The sequence below is a fragment of the Pseudorca crassidens genome, chromosome 3 (genome assembly GCF_039906515.1).
Source record: "Pseudorca crassidens isolate mPseCra1 chromosome 3, mPseCra1.hap1, whole genome shotgun sequence".
Taxonomy (NCBI): Eukaryota; Metazoa; Chordata; class Mammalia; order Artiodactyla; family Delphinidae; genus Pseudorca; species Pseudorca crassidens.
Window position 1 is genome coordinate 129,502,798 of NC_090298.1, and position 21,110 is coordinate 129,523,907.

Here is a 21,110-nt window from a genome sequence, read left to right on the forward strand (position 1 = left end):
AGCTGGCTGGTCAGAATGATAATAGCTACCACTGACTGAGCACATCCTGGCTGCCAGGCTCTATGTTTAACATCTTACATACTTTCCCCCCTGTGTTTCCATGAGGGAAGGGATGCTGTTATCCCCATTTTATTGATACAAGAAAGAAACCTGAAGCCCATAAGAGTTTGGGATCTTGCAGAAGATCCCCTAGCCCAGCAGTCCCCAACCTTTTTGGCACCAGGGACCAGTTTCATGGAAGACAATTTTTCCACAGACTGGGGGCGGGGGGTGGGGGGATGGATGACTCAGGAGGTAATGTGAGCGACAGGGAGTGGCTGTAAATACAGATGAAGCTTCGTTCACTCACCCCACTGCTCACCTCCTGCTGTGCGGCCAGGTTCCTAACAGGGCGTCAGGGACCCCTGCTCTAGCCAATGAGTGATAGAGTTAAGATTTGAACCAAGCCTGTCCACACTTTTTTTTTTTTTAACTTTTTATTTTCAGAAAAGTGCCCTGGAGTCCACACTCTGCACAATGATACCATACTGGAAATGACTTCTAGCTATCCTCCAGCCCTGCTATTTCATAATTCCACTGCTAAGATGAAGCCATCTTTGGTTCCTGACCTTTCACTGGGACATGAAGGGCTTGGGATTAACTTTCATTTACCCTCATGTGTGTGTGTTTCCTGTCATCAGGGTGCGTGTTCAAGGCAAAGGTGAAAATCAAATCAGAGTTTAAAAAAAATATGAGAGGAAGAGCAAAGAATGCCTCTTCACACAACTCTGGAGAGCTGGGGCTTGAACTGAAGAGCTCATAAATGAACTAGCCCATGGCCAAGAGGCAAGAGAGTGAGTCCTAGGACCCTGGAATGCCAGATGGGAGAGCCAGTTTGCCACCCACCTCTCTCCCTACCTTGCTCCCAGGATGATCTCAGGCAAGTTCCTTAGATGACTGGAGTTTTTGAGTTGGAAGGGACCTTAAAGAGCCCTACCCCAGATTTTGTAAATTGTGCTCCCCAGGAACAGAGAATATTCACACTCAACTCTTCAAATATTCATTGTGAACCTACTACTTGCCAGGTATTGGTCTAGGAGCTACCTCCAGGGCTGCTCTAAGGGGGAAGGAGGAAAAAGGAGACAAACTTGACTTCTCCTCCTCACTATTTAACCATGTCCTGCCTTATATTAGAATTGCAGTTAAGATCTGTCGTAAAGAAAAGCTTAAATTCCTTTTTAAAATGATGTCTATTCTAACATTCCCATTTGAAAGACAACAAAGCCCAAAGAGATGAAGTGACTCACCCAAGGTCCAGCTACCATTGCTAACTAGTCATCATGTGTGGAGTGAAACTCTTCTCATCATAAGCCCTTGTTCCATATTGCCCTGGGCCTCAATTCCCATATTCTAGAATGGAGGAAAGTGACCAGACCACCTCTATTGGTATTTTCCAAGACTAAAGTGTTTTACTTTTCTGAATTTCTTGAACATTCACTGTTCAGCCTATATTGTCCTTGGTCATATAGTAATGGTGTACCGAAGACTGGTTCTTTAGTCCATGATTGCTATGATTCCTTTTCTCTCTCTCTGTGCCCATTGTGTTCACTCTGGGGAACTGGTCTGGGCTTTGTTTAACCATACTGAGCTTGTACCGTGGGTCTCAGGGAAAGTGGAAGGATGAACAGATTGTAACAATTACCTGTATTTACTGAGTGCTCAAGGTAGTGAGGGCTTAAGAAGCCAGAGTCCATTTTTCATGTTGAACATGCAAATACCTACTTCTCTGCTCTACAAAATCTAGGACATCCTGGAAGGATGTCTCTATATCTCACATGGGTACTGATGGCCTCACAAGGATGATGTAATGGTCGGTAATAGCCCTGAGCAAGAATCCAGTCTCTGCCATTTGCCGCCGGTGTGCTATGTTCTTGAGCCTCAACTTTCTCATCTATAAGACAGGTCCAATCATTCCCATGGCACAGGAATGTCTAAATGGTATGATCATTAAACGATATGCAGAGAATTTTGTACAGGGTTGAGTATATAGTGAGCTCTCCATAAATGGTAATGCTATTACCCTATATTTTCTCCTCTGGTTAATAATCTCCAGAAGCCTCAGAATGAGTCCTATATCATTTGTGATGTTGCTATCATGCGTGGACACAACAGAAACAACTTTTTAAAATTTCTCCCTGGAGCTTTCTTCAGGGATCCGCTACCAGTGACAGAGAGAGGAGAGAGGGGAAGAAAAAGAAAAGAGCTAAGAGAAATAAGTTTGACTTGTTACTTTAATATAACTCTGGTTCTCTACATGCAAACTCAAGTGGTGCCCTCTTACTTTCTCAGACTCTTGCACCAGAAAAGATCCAAGCCCCCTGCCCAGAACTGCCAATCAAACACAAGTTACCTTTAGAGGTTACACAATGGCAGCTCACAGATGAAATGCGAATGGCCCACACAGTTGTCTAAAGTTTTCAAAATTAGTAACATTTTCAAATCCAGGAACTTCACTTGAAAATCTAGGTTTCTGATTTGTTTCATTTTTAACTTTCAAAAATTGTAAAGTCTAACACACACACTCAGAGCAAAACTATATAGCTCAGTGATTGATCACAAAGTTAACACCCGAGTAGCCACCACCCAGGTCAAGAAATATAATGTTGCCAGCCCTCCAGGAACTTCCTTGTACCCTTTTTAGCCACATACACTGTCCCACCAAAGAGAATCTCTGACTCTTATAATCACATATTTGTTTTTCTTTATAGATTTACCATTTAACGTGCAGTCCTAATTGTTAGAGTTTAATTTTGACTTCTTTTTTGAAATTTACATAAAGGAAATAATCCAGTATGATTTTATGTGTGTCTGATTTCCTTTGCTCGATATCACACATCGGATTTATCCATATTGTTGTATATGGGTGTAGTTTACATGTTTTCATTTCTATATAGGATTCTATTGAATTAATATGTCATCCATCTATAATTCATCCATCTATAATTCTACTGTTGATGGACAACTGAGCTGCTTACACTTTTGAAAAATGAGTCTATAAATATTCTTGTATATGTCTCTGGCTGCACATGTGCACGTATTTTCATTAGATGTAAATCTAGGAGTGGCAGGAGAATGTTCAGTTTTAATAGATCCTGCCACATAGCTTCCAAAGTGGCGGGACCAATTTATACTCCTACCATCAGTATGTGACGATTCTCGTTGCTCCAAATTCTCTCAAACACTTGGGATTGTCAGTCATTTTAATTTTAGCCATTCTGGTGAGGGTGTAGTGACAACTCATTGTGATTTTAATTTGTATCCCTCCTGATTATTCATGAGGTTAGCTTCATTTCTATGTTTATTGAAATGTTGATATGCTTTTTACAGGGATAACAACAGTTCATGCCTTTTTCCCATTTTGTTACTAGGGTGTCTGTGCTTTTCTTAATGATTTATAGACGTCTAGATATGAGCCCTTGGTCAAATGTGTATGTTGAAAATATCATCTTCCTTTCTGTAGCTTGTATTTGCACTCTCTTGATGGTATCTCTTGATGTAATGGTATCTCTTGACGTACAGAACAGAAATTGTTCATCTTAATGTAGTTCAGTTTATCAGTTTTTTCCTTTATGGATATTTATTTAAGAAGACTTCTCCCACCCTGAGGTCATCAAGATATTTTCTTAGATTATCTTTGGGTGGCTTTATGTTTTCCATTTAGATTATTCCACCTGGAATTGATTTTATTGTATGGTCTGATACAGGGATCTAGAATCAATTTTTCCATACAGATATCCAACTGATGGCATAATTTATTGAAAAACTCATCCTTTCTCCACTGAACTTCAATGGCATCTTTGTCATAAATCAAGTGACCAAGTCTATGTGCTTCTGTTTTTGGTCTTCCTTTACTATTCCATTGGTCTATTTGTATATCTTAGGTCTTAAATTTAACCTAAGTCTTGATATTTGGGACAGTAAGTCTTTCCACCTTATTCTTCTTCAAATTTGTTTTGAGCCTGTTGTTAGACATTTACATTTTCATATAAATTTTAGAATCAACATATCAAATTATGAATAAAAATAAGGTATAGGAATTGAGGTGGACTTTAACTTACAAGTCAGTTTGGGAGAACTGATATCTTTAAAAATTGTCTCTCATTCCAATAATATAATATATTGCTCTACTTACTTAGGTCTTCTTATATTTCCCTCAGTGATGTTTTGTAGTTTTTCAGTATAGAGATCTTGCATATTATTTGTTATATCTGTTTTCTAGGTATTTAATGTTTTTTGTTGTTATTATAAACAGTATCTTTTAAAATATTATGTTATATTTGTTTGTTGATGGTATATAACAATAGAAATGATTACTCTTATATTGATTTCATGTCCAGTGACCCTGCCATATTCACTTAGTAATTCTAATATTTTTCTATAGCGTTTTTGGGCTTTTCTAAAAATGTAATCTTGTCACCTATGAATAATGACAACATTATTTTTTTCCTGCCAACTTGGTCATGATATTAACTCCTATATCCTGTTTACTAATATTTTAAGATTTTTTTTTCATCCTGATTCTGAAATAAAGTGCCTGTAATTTTCTTTTCTTTTCTTTTTTTTTTTTTTTTTTTTGCGGTACGCGGGCCTCTCACTGTTGTGGCCTCTCCCGTTGCGGAGCCCAGGCTCCAGACACGCAGGCCCAGCGGCCATGGCTCACGGGCCCAGCCACTCCGCGGCATGCGGGATCTTCCCGGACCGGGGCACGAACACGTGTCCCCTGCATCGGCAGGCGGACTCTCAACCACTGCGCCACCAGGGGAGCCCCTAATTTTCTTTTCTTATAAGGTTCTTGTTCAGTGTGATATCAGAGTTGTGCTGACCTCAGAAGAAGAATAAGGGAGTGCTCCCTCTTTCTATTCTTTGGAAGAGCCATGTAAGATGGTTGTTATTTATTTCTTAACTGTTTTATAGAACCCAGAAGAGAGATAATATGGGTCTGGAGTTTTCTTTGTGCAAAGCGTTAAATCTTCTTGTGGCAGCTTTAATAATTTATATTATGTAGGAATTTTCCCATTTCATCTATATTTTCAAATATCTTGTCATAGATTTGTTCATAATATTGTCTAAATATCTTTTTCATGTCTGTAGGATTTGTAATGATGTTACTTTCTATATTCCTGACATCGGTTGTTTTTGTGCTTGTTTGCTCTTGCATTTTCTCTAAGATTCTTTAGGGGTTTGTTTTCACTTTGTTCATCTTTTCTATTGTACGCTTCTTATTTCATTAACTCCTACACTGTATTTTCTTCTTCTCGCTTATGTTCTTGAAATGGATGCTTAGCTCACTGATTTTTTTTTTTTACAGCTTTTCTTCTTTTCTAATGTATGTGTTTTAAAAGCCATACATTAGAGGGAGGTATGTTTCCCTCTAAAAGTATGTTTAACTATCGATACATCATTAATTTCTTGACTTCTTTCAAATTTACTAAATATTTTATTTTTACTCATCTTATTAATTTGGAAAGTTGACAACCCTTAACTATTCCTTTCACGGTTACACTAGAGATCACAACATTCATTCTTGACTTAGCAAATCTTATTGTATATTGCCACTTATACCATCTTCCTAGATAGTGCAAAGATCTTAGAACATTGTAGCTTTATTTTTTTCCAGCCAACATACATACCACGATTGTTGTATAATTTTTGAATTTTTAAACCTGACAAAATATGTGGGAAATACAGTGGGTACAGTGGAAAACTCTAACATACATATAAATGGAATGTCATATGGAGAAAGTAAGAGGATTCAGAAATAATGTCTGAAGAGTCAATTGCCAAGAGCTTTCTAAACCTGATAAAAGGCATTAAGATACAAATTCAAGAAGTCCAATGTACCCAAAGCATGTTAAATAAAAGAAATCACACCTAGACGCAACATAGTAACATTGCTGAAAACCAAAAACAAACTCTTAAAAGCATTCAGAGTGAGGAAAGGGTGAGAAACAGATTACTGAGAAATGATCAACAATAAGACTGACAGCTGACCCTTCACAAGAAACAAGTGAATTCTATCTTTAAAGAGCTAAAAGAACATAACTGCAAGTGCAGATTCTGTATCCAACAAAAACTCATTTTCAAGAGAGACTGTGAGATAAAGACATCTTCATACAAATTTTAAAATGTATTTGTCAACAAGAGACCCATGCTAATGGAAATACTAAAGGATATTATCCAGGGACTTCCCTGGTGGCACAGTGGTTAAGAATCCTCCTGCCAATGCAGGGGACACGGGTTCGTGCCCTGGTCTGGGAAGCTCCCACATGCCACAGAACTAAGCCCATGCACCACAACTACTGAGCCCGCGTGCCACAACTACTGAAGCCCCCGCACCTAGAGCCTGTGCAACGAGAAGCCCCCGCTCGCCACAACTAGAGAAAGCCGAGTCCAGCAACGAAGACCCCATGCAGCCAAAAATAAATAAAATTAAATCTTTTAAAAAAAAAAAGGATATTATTCAGGAGAAGGAAAATTATTCTAGATGGAAACTCCGAGATGCAGAATGGAATAAAAAGGAAAAAAATAAATATATGGGTAAATATAAATAAATATGGACTGAATAAAACAGCAATAATAATAATTTTCCATCCTTTTCTCTTCCTATGCTTTAATCCTATTATTTTCCTTTTGAACTATCTTGAAGTTTATTAATTCTCTTTTAAGAAAAGAGATTCTTTTCTTGATGTAAAATTCTTGATGTCAGTTTTGTACTTTTAACATTTGGAATTTTCTCTTGATTATTTTGCATGATTTTCAGTAGTCTGCTGAAATTATCAATCTTGTATTTTACCCCCGGAAGGTAGTAAACATAGTTGATAATAAAACATATGTCTGATTGCTCTAATATCTTGAGCCCCTGTGAGTATCTCCGTATTTTCTCTTCTTTCCTGTTCATTGTTATCTATGTTGTTTTATCTTCTGGTGTAACTGGTTGTTTTTTACTGTGTGCTGGACATTGTATTGCAGAATTTTTTGTAGAAATAATTTGAGACATAGGGTTATGTTATCTTTTTCCCTAATGAATATATGTTTGCCTTACTGATAGCAATCCACTTTCATTTTAATACAATTTCAGAGATTGGGATGATTTGAATCTGAACTGCAGTCCCTACAAGCACCTATTTCCAGGTTCATTCTCCCTCCTATTGGGCAGTTCTTCTGGGTTTCAACTCAAAGTGATCATTGTTTAACAGCCTCATTCCACTGCCACCACTTTTTGGTCCTGAACTCCAATCCCCACCTTCTTATTCCTGACTCCTCTGGAGTTTAGCTGCTTCCAGCTGAATTGGTGAATGTCTCCAGGGCAAAAGTAGTTCCAAACACATGGCTTACTCACTGACTTTCCTCCAGCCCCAGATCCTGGCTCTGCAGTTCTTCACTCTCTTGCTAGCTCTTTACATCTTAAAGCAGATTTTAAGTACTTTGTCCAGTTTTTCTGTTTTTCCTCATTGGTCCAAATTATATAGTTTCTCGTTAACACAAGTGAAAGTCCTGTGCCTTCTCTTAAAAAATTCACAGACCTGTCCACAACAGGCTGACCCTAGGCAGTGGTTTCCCCCTTTAGATGAGGCATGCATTTTCCCAGTCACCACAGTGTCCAGCTGGTCACTTCTCATTTACATCAGTCCAGTCCTGTTGGCATTTGGGATTGAGACTCTTGCCTTAAATTCTTTCTAAAACAAAACAAAAGATAAACATTCCAATAGGCACTATTTGACCTTCCTGGGTTTATTTCTTCTAAATTTGGCTTTATATACTTGGTAAATAAAGGTTAGGTTTTTTATCATTTTGTTGGGAAAGAGCCTAAAGGTTTTACAGGGTTGCTGTCATTCTCCTCTCCATGTGCCTGTAAGATCTGGAATGTTTAATGGTCCCAGGCTTGCCCTGTGAGGATAGACTGCCAGACTGCCTTGTGCAGCAGAACATCTGCACTAAAAGCTGGTTTCTAGCCTCAGTCATGATGTGAGACCAGGACAGTGTTAAATGGAAGACTGAAGGCAGGATGACTTAGAAACAGATGGTGTATAGCTCCCACAGGGTGTGGAGTGCACTTCCAGAGTCAGTATAAGGAGTGTTAATGCTATTAGGGTGCCAAGTAGAGTGAAAACAAAACCACACAAAAAATGAGATAGAAGATTCAACTCTTTCTGTTCAGTAATCAGGAAATATATCTGCTCAAGGACTAGTGGCTTCAGAATAGACTTTGTCAAAGGGTCACTAAAATGGAATAATAGCTTACAAAGATTTCCAGATACCCTGGGAAATACAGAAGGGTGTGATCTTTTTCAAAAATGAACTCCTGGGCTTCCCTGGTGGCGCAGTGGTTGAGAGTCCGCCTGCCGATGCAGGGGACATGGGTTCGTGCCCCAGTCTGGGAAGACCCCACATGCCGCGGAGCGGCTGGGCCCGTGGGCCATGGCCGCTGGGCCTGCGCGTCCGGAGCCTGTGCTCCGCAGCGGGAGAGGCCACAACAGTGGGAGGCCCACGTACCAGGGGGGCGGGAAAAAATGAACTCTTGTCTTTTGCTCAGTCTAATTTGATGAAAAATTTCTGAGTACAGCTACTCTATGCAAAATAATCTCTACTTTCAGGAAGAAGGTACTTTCCCTAATTTTGGTTGAGAGTGTAGTTTCCAGAACCAGGCTGCCTGGATTCCAATCCCAGCTCTCCTGTATACTAACAATGTGACTTCAGTCATGTTATTTAATTTCTCTGTGTTGTACTTTTCCCATATATAAAATAGAAATAATAGTTATACTTATCTCGTAGGGTGAAGATTAAAAAAATAATGCATGTAAAGTACCTAGAACAGTGACTGGTCTCAAAAACTGCTATTTATAATTAAATGTTTTATTATTTTAATTACTTAACAATATTTAACATGCTTATCTTTTCTCTCGCAGAGCCCTGGGTTTCTTGTCTCTGTACTATACTCTTGCATTGAATGTTCTAAACATGCTGTCTTCACAAGACTATTTCTTTCCTAGTTGGATATGTGGGGATTACATTGCGGATTTCCAAATCTTGCTGCTCCTTTCAGAAAGCTCTTTGAAAACACAACTTCCTAGGATCCACCCATAGAGAATCTGATTTAGTAGATCCGTCAAGGCCTGGGAAGCTGAATTTTTTAAAAAGCTCACTGGTGATTATGACATGCAACCATTTTGGAACCCCTGGACGCTGGTGTACCAATTATTAAATATCTGGAGCCAACTGTTAAATATTCACGAATTTTGCAAACTGGTTGTTAAACTGTCAGCAGCTGTTGGCTGTGGTGGGAATATTTACATCATGAAAACTGGCAGATGCTACTTTTTCTTTCTCTCTGGAGAGCTGGGTGACTATCACACTGCAGGTACAATCTTCTCAGCTCCTGGGATCTGGAGTGTCTCTGTCTGACCCTCTTTTGTTTGGGACCCAAAATCTTCACTGTTCTCTGAGGTTTTCTTGATTGAGGTTTGGCTCTCCCATGGAATAGGCATTCCTGTGGCTGAAAGGGCTGTCAGCTAGATCCCTCTGCATCCATACGCAAACCCTCATTTCTTCAGTGTGAGACAGAAGTAGAAAAGCGCCCAGTAGTTGCTCTAGCTTACAGATGTGTGATGGCTGGCTCTCACAAAGATTTGAAATAAAATTTGAGGCAGCTTTTACAAAATCATGGCATTGCACATTAAAATCCAGATCCTCTGTAAAGTTTTTCTTAAAAAAAGAATAAAAAAGATCTGGACCTGCTCCTCATTTGATGAATTCTGGCTAAAGCTGAGTGACCACTGGCAGGGGGAAAAGTGCTCTCTCACCTGTCCATTTGTTCATTTATGCTTCCTGCCTGGCCCCTGAGTTTGGAACTCACCTTTGCTGGAAAAGGTGACAGTCCAGGACTTCGGAGATGTGAGCTTGTAGTCCTGATGCTGCTTTTAACTCACTATGTGGCTTTGGCTGACTCACTTTCCCTATAGGAGCCCTAGTTTCTCATTTGCAACCTGAGAGAATGCTCACCTTGTCTGCCTCCCAATGACGTTGGGTGGTCTGAAATGGGAGAGTATAAGCCCTTGACTGCCAGCAGCAGAAAAGCAAAGAATTATTGCTAAATGTTGATTCCTGTTATCTACCATCCCCTTAGTGGGGATGAGTGATCCCAGAACAAGGTCTGATAGGAGTAAGTCTTTGAATGCATTGGAACACCGAGAATGGATGGGGAGAGAGGGCTCCATGGTGAGAAAAACAGAAAATACCAGTGAACTTGCTGAATCTGCAGTCTCACTCAGGGAGATCTGGGAACACGAGAATTTAAAGATCCTATTATTAACCACCCCCACTTTACGGATAAGAAAATACGGGCTCAGAGGGAGTATGGGCTTGGCATCAGATCTGCTATCAATCCCAGCAACATTCCTTAACCTCTCTGAGCCTCTGTTTCCTTGTGTGTAAATGGGAATGTAAGAATCTGTCTTAATAAAGTATTGTGAAGATTCAGTGAGATAATGTGTGTTCAGTACCTAAAACATATTGTAAATGCCCAGTAAGTGGCAGCTGCCGCGATTAACCCAAATCAGGCATATGCTAACTGAAGCACTGGCAAACCAGGAAGTAGTTAAGAGAATATGACACATTGCTAGTGGATATTTCCTTATCAGAGAAGAACTTTTCATCAACCAGAAGGGGCTCCTTTTACTTCCCATTGCACTGGGGTAACTTAAATCAGTATTTTTCCTAGCATTTGCTACAAGAGTCGAAAGATACCCAACCACACATGCCCAAATCAACAGCAAGTACTGAGAGCCAGAGGTGGTATTAGCTTTATAAAGCATTTGCAGAGTCGAACTGGTGTGCGTTTCCCCTTCAAAAATCCTTAAATGTTGACCCTACTCAGCTGGAAATGAAAAATCTGGGCCCAGAGAACACTTTTCGATTTTCACTGCTTTGCGTGCCTCTTTTCACCGCCACATCTAAACATCAAGGCAAGAAGTGTTCAAGCGCCTTTGGGCTCCTGAAGTCTGGAACAAATTAGAATTCTTGGAGTCAGTCCTTCTTTTGGACTAAACTCCTTTTTCTTTTCCATTTTCCAATAAAACTTTCGGTTCCAGAGAGTCCTTTCTCAACCACTCCTTTTCTAACGCAGTTCTGTTTGACTTCTACTGTGCAGCTCCTGAAAGGAGCCACTGAACCATGACGCAGCCAGCATTTCAATTCCTGAGCACCAGCTTTCCAGCAGGAGCTGTTCCAGAAGCATCATTATATCCAGCAATCATGCATTTACCAGGAAAGATTGACACAGCATTTTCCCCCCTCTCCAACTTTTCCAGCCCATTAGTCTTTATTTGTCTTCCATGGAAAGACTCCCCCGGTTTGCTTTCCTGCCAAATCAGTGAACGTACAAATACGTGCATAAGTCAAACACACCTACACACCCGTAGATGTAATATGTACTGAGTCTGTATCTGTATTGAATATTCAACAGTTCATTTCCAGACTTCATGTCTCCACTGAAGTTTTAGTCATTTGCTTCTTTCCTCCTTTCTTATCTCCCCTTCTTCCTCCTTCACGCCCTCCTTACTTCTTTATTTTCTTTCTACTTTTCCCAGAAACTGCCTCTATTTTTGGTAGTCACTATAGAATCTCCTATTCTTCAGTGTCAAAGAGGCTTAAGAAGCTTTTTAATACAGTGCTCTCACTTTAGTTTTGAGAAATCTGTGTGCTAGAAAGGAAGCCATGTGCCATCAATGGCTTTCCCTTGCCTTCAGGAAAACTTCCAAGCTCCACAGGCATCACCCAGCACTGCATGGCTTGGACCCTGCCCTCTGTGTCAGCCACATCTCCACCTCAGTCTCCACACTGTAACCACACATACCCTTCAGTCCCTGCCTCGGGGCCTTTACACATGCTTTTCTTTCTTCCTACACAGGCTTTCACACATAGGCACATACCTCTTCTTCACCACTTGACCTTCTATTTATTCTTTAAGTCTCAACTCAAATGGTACTCGTTAGACCACCTTCCTGGCACTCATCAAATTTGTAATTATGTATTTAGTTGTTTAATGTCTCCTCACCTATCAGAAAGCAAGATCTCTAGGGACACACACCATGTCCCTTCCACCCCACCCCACCCCACCCCCACTATTTCTTCACTGCCATATACAGTGCCTGGCATTTGATAGTTACAACAGATATTAACAAGAAAGTAATAATAATGTCTAACATTTACTGAGAACTTGCAAGTTTCAGAGACACCGTTCTAAGATTTTTACATGTATTAACTCATTTAATACTTACAACTATCCTAGGAGGAGGGTATGAGTGGTCAAGTCACCCACCCACTATTACATGGCTAGAAAGTAGCAGAGCGAGTTTCTGACCCAGGCATTCTGACCCCAAAGCCTGAACGCTCAACCAGGCCATGCTGTGTCTCTATGAAGTGCTCCTTTAATATTCACTGAAGGAGTAAATGAAAAATTTATCCAAATTGATAGCGGCAAAACTGAGGTTAAAACTTAAATTGCTTGATTGATAATCCACTCCTCTTTCTAATGGAAACAGAGAGCCTCTCGGGTACCAGCAGAATGCAGTAAAAACAAAGAGAAGCAAATTGACAAATTGGTCTGTTGCTGATAAGGACTATGAGAGGGACCCTGTGATGTAGATTGTGGAATGAAGTGGAAATCATCGTTTTAGACTCAGGCAGGACCTAGTGGCAGGTGGAAAAATACTGAACCATTGAAGAGGACTTAAGATAAGGAATCAGGTTCTCCAGAAACATCAAGTGGATTTACAGTTATTATCACTAACAATTTAGGTAATTCTCATGCTTTGGATGATACTTTCCAAACCTGATTCTAAAGTATAAGCAACCATCAATTGTATAAAAGTGCTGGTCAGAATTCTAGGATGAAAGCTCCAGGAGGGTGCCTTGTTTGCGGCTGTATCCACAGCATGTGAAACAGTGCCTGGCACGTAGTAAGTACTCAATAAATATTTGTTTATCGAATTAATGGAAAATGCACATCAACAAATCCATCAGCAGGTACTAAGTAAGTATCTGTCATCAAGTCTATGCAGCTCAAGGCGCAATGAAGAACACAAACAAAAATAAGTCAGATTCCTTTTCTTTTTTTTTTTTTTAAACATCTTTATTGGAGTATAATTGCTTTACAATGGTATGTTAGTTTCAGCTTCACAACAAAATGAATCAGTTATATATATACATATGTTCCCATATCTCTTCCCGCTTGCGTCTCCCTCCCTCCCCCCCCCCATCCCACCCCTCCAGGAGGTCACAAAGCACCGAGCTGATCTCCCTGTGCTATGCGGCTGCTTCCCACTAGCTATCTACCTTACGTTTGGTAGTGTATATATGTCCATGCCTCTTTATCGCTTTGTCACCGTTTACCCTTCCCCCTCCCCATAGCCTCAAGTCCATTCTCTAGTAAGTCTGTGTCTTTGTTCCTGTTTCACCCCTAGGTTTTTCATGACATTTTTTTTTTCTTAAATTCCATATATATGTGTTAGCATACAGTATTTGTCTCTCTCTTTCTGACTTACTTCACTCTGTATGACAGACTCTAGGTCTATCCACCTCATTACAAATAGCTCAATTTCGTCTCTTTTTATGGCTGAGTAATATTCCATTGTATATATGTGCCACATCTTCTCTATCCATTCATCCGATGATGGACACTTAGGTTGTTTCCATCTCTGGGCTATTGTAAATAGAGCTGCAATGAACATTTTGGTACATGACTCTTTTTGAATTATGGTTTTCTCTGGGTATATGCCCAGTAGTGGGATTGCTGGGTCATATGGTAGTTCTATTTGTAGTTTTTTAAGGAACCTCCATACTGTTCTCCACAGTGGCTGTATCAATTTACATTCCCACCAACAGTGTAAGAGGGTTCCCTTTTCTCCACACCCTCTCCAGCATTTATTGTTTCTAGATTTTTTGATGATGGCCATTCTGACTGGTGTGAGATGATATCTCATTGTACTTTTGATTTGCATTTCTCTAATGATTAGTGATGTTGAGCATTCTTTCATGTGTTTGTTGGCAATCTGTATATCTTCTTTGGAGAAATGTCTATTTAGGTGTTCTGCCCATTTTTGGATTGGGTTGTTTGTTTTCTTGTTATTAAGCTGCATGAGCTGCTTATAAATTTTGGAGATTAATCCTTTGTCAGTTGCTTCATTTGCAAATATTTTCTCCCATTCTGAGGGTTGTCTTTTGGTCTTCTTTATGGTTTCCTTTGCTGCGCAAAAGCTTTGAAGTTTCATTAGGTCCCATTTGTTTACTTTTGTTTTTATTTCCATTTCTCTAGGAGGTGGGTCAAAAAGGACCTTGCTGTGATTTATGTCATAGAGTGTTCTGCCTATGTTTTCCTCTAAGCGTTTGATAGTTTCTGGCCTTACATTTAGGTCTTTAATCCATTTTGAGCTTATTTTTGTGTATGGTGTTAGGGAGTGATCTAATCTCATACTTTTACATGTACCTGTCCAGTTTTCCCAGCACCACTTATTGAATAGGCTGTCGTTTCTCCACTGTACATTTCTGCCTCCTTTGTCAAAGATAAGGTGACCATATGTGCGTGGGTTTATCTCTGGGCTTTCTATCCTGTTCCATTGATCTATATTTCTGTTTTTGTGCCAGTACCATACTGTCTTGATTACTGTAGCTTTGTAGTATAGTCTGAAGTCAGGGAGCCTGATTCCTCCAGCTCCATTTTTCGTTCTCAAGATTGCTTTGGCTATTCGGGGTCTTTTGTGTTTCCATACAAATTGTGAAATTTTTTGTTCTAGTTCTGTGAAAAATGCCAGTGGTAGTTTCATAGGGATTGCATTGAATCTGTAGATTGCTTTGGGTAGTATAGTCATTTTCACAATGTTGATTCTTCCAATCCAAGAACATGGTATATCTCTCCATCTATTTGTATGATTTTTAATTTCTTTCATCAGTGTCTTATAATTTTCTGCATACAGGTCTTTTGTCTCCTTAGGTAGGTTTATTCCTAGGTATTTTATTCTTTTTGTTGCAATGGTAAATGGGAGTGTTTTCTTGATTTCACTTTCAGATTTTTCATCCTTAGTGTATAGGAATGCCAGAGATTTCTGTGCATTAATTTTGTCTCCTGCTACTTTACCAAATTCATTGATTAGCTCTAGTAGTTTTCTGGTAGCATCTTTAGGATTCTGTATGTATAGTATCATGTCATCTGCAAACAGTGACAGCTTTACTTCTTCTGTTCCGATTTGGATTCCTTTTATTTCCTTTTCTTCTCTGATTGCTGTGGCTAAAACTTCCAAAACTATGTTGAATAAGAGTGGTGGGAGTGGGCAACCTTGTCTTGTTCCTGATCTTAGTGGAAATGCTTTCAGTTTTTCACCATTGAGGACGATGTTGGCTGTGGGTTTGTCATATATGGCCTTTATTATGTTGAGGAAAGTTCCCTCTATGCCTACTTTCTGCAGGGTTTTTATCATAAATTGGTGTTGAATTTTGTCAAAAGCTTTCTCTGCATCTATTGAGATGATCATATGGTTTTTCTCCTTCAATTTGTTAATATGGTGTATCACGTTGATTGATTTGCGTATATTGAAGAATCCTTGCATTCCTGGAATAAACCCCACTTGATCATGGTGTATGATCCGTTTAATGTGCTGTTGGATTCTGTTTGCTAGTATTTTGTTGAGGATCTTTGCATCTATGTTCATCAGTGATATTGGCCTGTAGTTTTCTTTCTTTGTGACATCCTTGTCTGGTTTTGGTATCAAGGTGATGGTGGCCTCGTAGAATGAGTTGGGGAGTGTTCCTTCCTCTGCTATATTTTGGAAGAGTCTGAGAAGGATAGGTGATAGCTCTTCTCTAAATGTTTGATAGAATTCGCCTGTGAAGCCATCTGGTCCTGGGCTTTTGCTTGTTGGAAGGTTTTTAATCACAGTTTCAATTTCAGTGCTTGTGATTGGTCTGTTCATATTTTCTATTTCTTCCTGATTCAGTCTTGGCAGGTTGTGCCTTTCTAAGAATTTGTCCATTTCTTCCAGGTTGTCCATTTTATTGGCATAGAGTTGCTTGTAGTAATCTCTCATGATCTTTTGTATTTCTGCAGTGTCAGTTGTTACTTCTCCTTTTTCATTTCTAATTCTATTGATTTGAGTCTTCTCCCTTTTTTTCTTGATGAGTCTGGCTAATGGTTTATCAATTTTGTTTATCCTTTCAAAGAACCAGCTTTTAGTTTTATTGATCTTTGCTATCATTTCCTTCATTTCTTTTTCATTTATTTCTGATCTGATTTTTATGATTTCTTTCCTCCTGCTAACTTTGGGGTTTTTTTGTTCTTCTTTCTCTAATTGCTTTAGGTGCAAGGTTAGGTTGTTTATTCGAGATGTTTCTTGTTTCTTAAGGTAAGATTGTATTGCTATAAACTTCCCTCTTAGAACTGCTTTTGCTGCATCCCATAGATTTTGAGTCGTCGTGTCTCCATTGTCATTTGTTTCTAGGTATTTTTTGATTTCCCCTTTGATTTCTTCAGTGATCACTTCGTTATTAAGTAGTGTATTGTTTAGCCTCCATGTGTTTGTATTCTTTACAGATCTTCTCCTGTAACTGATATCGAGTCTCATAGCGTTGTGGTCGGAAAAGATACTTGATACAATTTCAATTTTCTTAAATTTACCAAGGCTTGATTTGTGGCCCAAGATATGATCTATCCTGGAGAATGTTCCATGAGCACTTGAGAAAAATGTGTATTCTGTTGTTTTTGGATGGAATGTCCTATAAATATCAATTAACTCCATCTCGTTTAATGTATCATTTAAAGCTTGTGTTTCCTTATTTATTTTCATTTTGGATGATCTGTCCATTGGTGAAAGGGGGGTGTTAAAGTCCCCTACTATGAATGTGTTACTGTCGATTTCCCCTTTTATGGTTGTCAGTATTTGCCTTATGTATTGAGGTGCACCTATGTTGGGTGCATAAATATTTACAATTGTTATATCTTCCTCTTGGATCGATCCCTTGATCATTATGTAGTGTCCTTCTTTGTCTCTTCTAATAGTCTTTGTTTTAAAGTCTATTTTGTCTGATATGAGAATTGCTACTCCAGCTTTCTTTTGGTTTCCATTTGCATGAAATACCTTTTTCCATCCCCTTACTTTCAGTCTGTATGTGTCTCTAGGTCTGAAGTGGGTCTCTTGTAGACAGCAAATATATGGGTCTTGTTTTTGTATCCATTCAGCCAATCTGCGTCTTTTGGTGGGAGCATTTAGTCCATTTACATTTAAGGTAATTATCGATATGTGTGTTCCCATTCCCATTTTCTTAATTGTTTTGGGTTTGTTATTGTAGGTCTTTTCCTTCTTTTGTGTTTCTTGCCTAGAGAAGTTCCTTTAGTAGTTGTTGTAGAGCTGGTTTGGTGGTGCTGAACTCTCTCAGCTTTTGCTTGTCTGTAAAGGTTTTAATTTCTCCATCAAATCTGAATGAGATCCTTGCTGGGTAGAGTAATCTTGGTTGCAGGTTTTTCTCCTTCAACACTTTCAATATGTCCTGCCACTCCCTTCTGGCTTGCAGAGTTTCTGCTGAAAGGTCAGCTGTTAACCTTATGGGGATTCCCTTGTGTGTTATTTGTTGTTTTTCCCTTGCTGCTTTTAATATGTTTTCTTTGTATTTAATTTTTGACAGTTTGATTAATATGTGCCTTGGCGTATTTCTCCTTGGATTTATCCTGTATGGGACTCTCTGTGCTTCCTGGACTTGATTAACTATTTCCTTCCCCATACTAGGGAAGTTTTCAACTATAATCTCTTCAAATATTTTCTCAGTCCCTTTCTTTTTCTCTTCTTCTTCTGGAACCCCTATAATTCGAATGTTGGTGCGTTTAATGTTGTCCCAGAGGTCTCTGAGACTGTCCTCAGTTCTTTTCATTCTTTTTTCTTTATTCTGCTCTGCAGTAGTTATTTCCACTATTTTAACTTCCAGGTCACTTATCCGTTCTTCTGCCTCAGTTATTCTGCTATTGATCCCATCTAGAGTACTTTTAATTTCATTTATTGTGTTGTTCATCGTTGCTTGTTTCATCTTTAGTTCTTCTAGGTCCTTGTTAACTGGTTCTTGCATTTTGTCCATTCTATTGTCCATTCTATCTCCAAGATTTCGGATCAACCTTACTATCATTATTCTGAATTCTTTTTCAGGTAGACTGCCTATTTCCTCTTCATTTGTTAGGTCTGGTGGGTTTTTATCTTGCTCCTTCATCTGCTGTGTGTTTTCTGTCTTTTCATTTTGCTTATCTTACTGTGTTTGGGGTCTCCTTTTTTGCAGGCTGAAGGTTCGTAGTTCCTTTTGTTTTTTGTGTCTGTCCCCAGTGGCTAAGGTTGGTTCAGTGGGTTGTGTAGGCTTCCTGGTGGAGGGTACTAGTGCCTGTGTTCTGGTGGGTGAGGCTGGATCTTGTCTTTCTGGTGGGCAGGTCCACGTCTGGTGGTGTGTTTGGGGGTGTCTGTAGACTTATTATGATTTTGGGCAGCTTCTCTGCTAATGGGTGGGGTTGTGTTCCTGTCTTACTAGTTGTTTGGCATAGGATGTCCAGCACTGTAGCTTGCTGGTCGTTGAGTGAAGCTGGGTGCTGGCGTTGAGATGGAGATCTCTCGGAGATTGTTGCTGTTTGATATTATGTGCAGCTGGGAGGCCTCTTGTGGACCAGTGTCCTGAAGTTGGCTCTCCCACCTCAGAGGCACAGCACTGACTCCTGGCTGCAGCACCAAGAGCCTTTCATCCACAGGGCTCCTTAATTTGGGATGATTCGTTGTCTATTCAGGTATTCCACAGATGCAGGGTATATCAAGTTGATTGTGGAGCTTTAATCCGCTGCTTCTGAGGCTGCTGGGAGAGATTTCCCTTTCTCTTCTTTGTTCTCACAGTTCCCAGGGGCTCAGCTTTGGATTTGGCCCCGCCTGTGCGTGTAGGTCGCCGGAGGGCGTCTGTTCTTTGCTCAGACAGGACGGGGTTAAAGGAGCCGCTGATTCGGAGGCTCTGGCTCACTCAGGCCGGGGGGTAGGGAGGGTCACGGAGTGAGGGGCGGGCCTGCGGCGACAGAGGCCGGCGTGATGTTGCAGCCTGAGGCGCGCCATGCGTTCTCCCGGGGAAGTTGTCCCTGGATCCCGGGACCCTGGCAGTGGCGGCCTGCACAGGCTCCCCGGAAGGGCGTGTGGCTAGTGACCTGTGTTCGCACACAGGCCTCCTGGTGGCGGCAGCAGCAGCCTTAGCGTCTCATGTCTGTCTCTGGGCTCCGCACTTTTAGCCGCGGCTCGCGCCCGTCCCTGGAGCTCTCTCAAGCAGCGTTCTTAATCCCCTCTCCTCGTGCACCAGGAAACAAAGAGGGACGTAAAAGTCTCTTGCCTCTTCGGCAGGTCCAGACTTTTCCCCGGACTCTCTCCCGGCTAGCCGCGGTCCACTAACGCCCTGCAGGCTGTGTTCACGCCGCCAACCTCAGTCCTCTCCCGGCGCTCCGACAAAAGCCGGAGCCTCAGCTCCCAGTCCCGCCCGCCCCGGCGGGCGAGCAGACAAGCCTCTCGGCTGGTGAGTGCCGGTCGGCCCGATCCTCTGCGCTGGAATCTGTCTGCTTTGCCCTCCGCACCCCTGTTGCTGTGCTCTCCTCCGCGGCTCCCAAGCTCCCCCACTCCGCCTCCCGAAGTCTCCACCCGCGAAAGGGCTTCCTAGTGTGTGGACACTTTTCCTCCTTCACAGCTCTCTCCCGCTGGTGCAGGACCCGTCCCTATCCTTTTGTCTCTGTTTAGTTTTTTCTTTTGCCCTAACCAGGTACGTGGGGGGTTTCTTGCCTTTTGGGAGGTCTGAGGTCTTCTGCCAGCGTTCAGTAGGTGTTCTGTAGGAGTTGTTCCACGCGTAGATGTATTTCTGGTGTATCTGTGGGGAGGAAGGTGATCTCCGCGTCTTACTCTTCCGCCATCTTCCCGGAAGTCCCCAGTCAGATTCCTTTTCATGGAGAGGTCCTAGTCTAGTGGACCTGGTAACAACTACCACTATCAATGAAAGCCACCATCTTGGGGATTTGCTTTGTCCAGGTGCTGTGCTATGTCCCTTTATATATTATTAGGTCATTTTCATACTTGTAACATCCTTAAGGTGATGGCACTACTACTAGTCTCCATTTGCAGATGTAGCAACTGAGGTTTAGAGATGCTATGTCCTTGACCACAGTCACAAAGTCAGGAACTGGTGGAGCCAGGATTGAAACTCAGGTCTGTTTGACTCCGGTATCAACTATGCCAAATGTATTCATCCAATTATTTCAAGATCATCTATGGGTGAGAGGCATGTTGGTACTACAAGAGTTTGCAGTATTAGAGGGTGGGGGCAGGGACGGAGGGAGCACTGCAAGTAACACCACTCAGCCTCTCCATGTCTACATATGCTGCTGACCTGGGTCCGAAATACATTTCCATTCTTCACCTGCCACAATCCTATTTGTTGTGTAAATCCCAGATTCGGTGACACTTCTTCCTGGAAGGCTTCTCAAACACTACACAGTTGGGTTAGTTATCCCCTTCTCCATGACCCCTCATCATAATACTTCTCACTCCACATTCTTATCATTTGTGTTTCCCACCTACTAGTCTTCAAGTTCTTCCAGGATAATATTTTATCCTTCCAGGTCCAGTACAGTGCCTGACGTACAGTGTGTCATTTCATCAATATTTATGGAACAAATTAATTTTAGGTAGAAAGTGCTGTATACGGATCCAACTAATATACAGCAGAATTCAAAAGAAGTAGTACATTTGGGGGCATTAACTGAAGCTCCAAGACAAAGAACTGCTGAAAAGTTGGGTAAGATGCTTACTCAGTGCTACACTGCGCATGTGTGGATGTAACGGCCTCAGGGGATGAGCGGTGTACAACGTGATCCTGGAAATGTCAACATGGCGGAGGGGTCCTACATGTACCTGCTCGCAGACAGGGAACTCTTGCTGAGGGCGCGACTGTCACTGGTGCTCAGTACTGCCCCTGCCCTATGCTCAGGGCTGCAAGGGCCAACACCAGGAGAGACTCAAGGCGGAACTCTACCATGG

The 21,110-nt window shown here is 41.0% G+C and overlaps 1 protein-coding gene across 6 annotated transcripts in view; it reads left to right on the plus strand.

Moving 5' to 3' along the window:
* GRIA1 (glutamate ionotropic receptor AMPA type subunit 1) overlaps window positions 1-21,110 on the plus strand; it is a 311,855-nt gene that overhangs the window by 113,907 nt on the left and 176,838 nt on the right. The gene's annotated exons all lie outside the window — the stretch shown is intronic.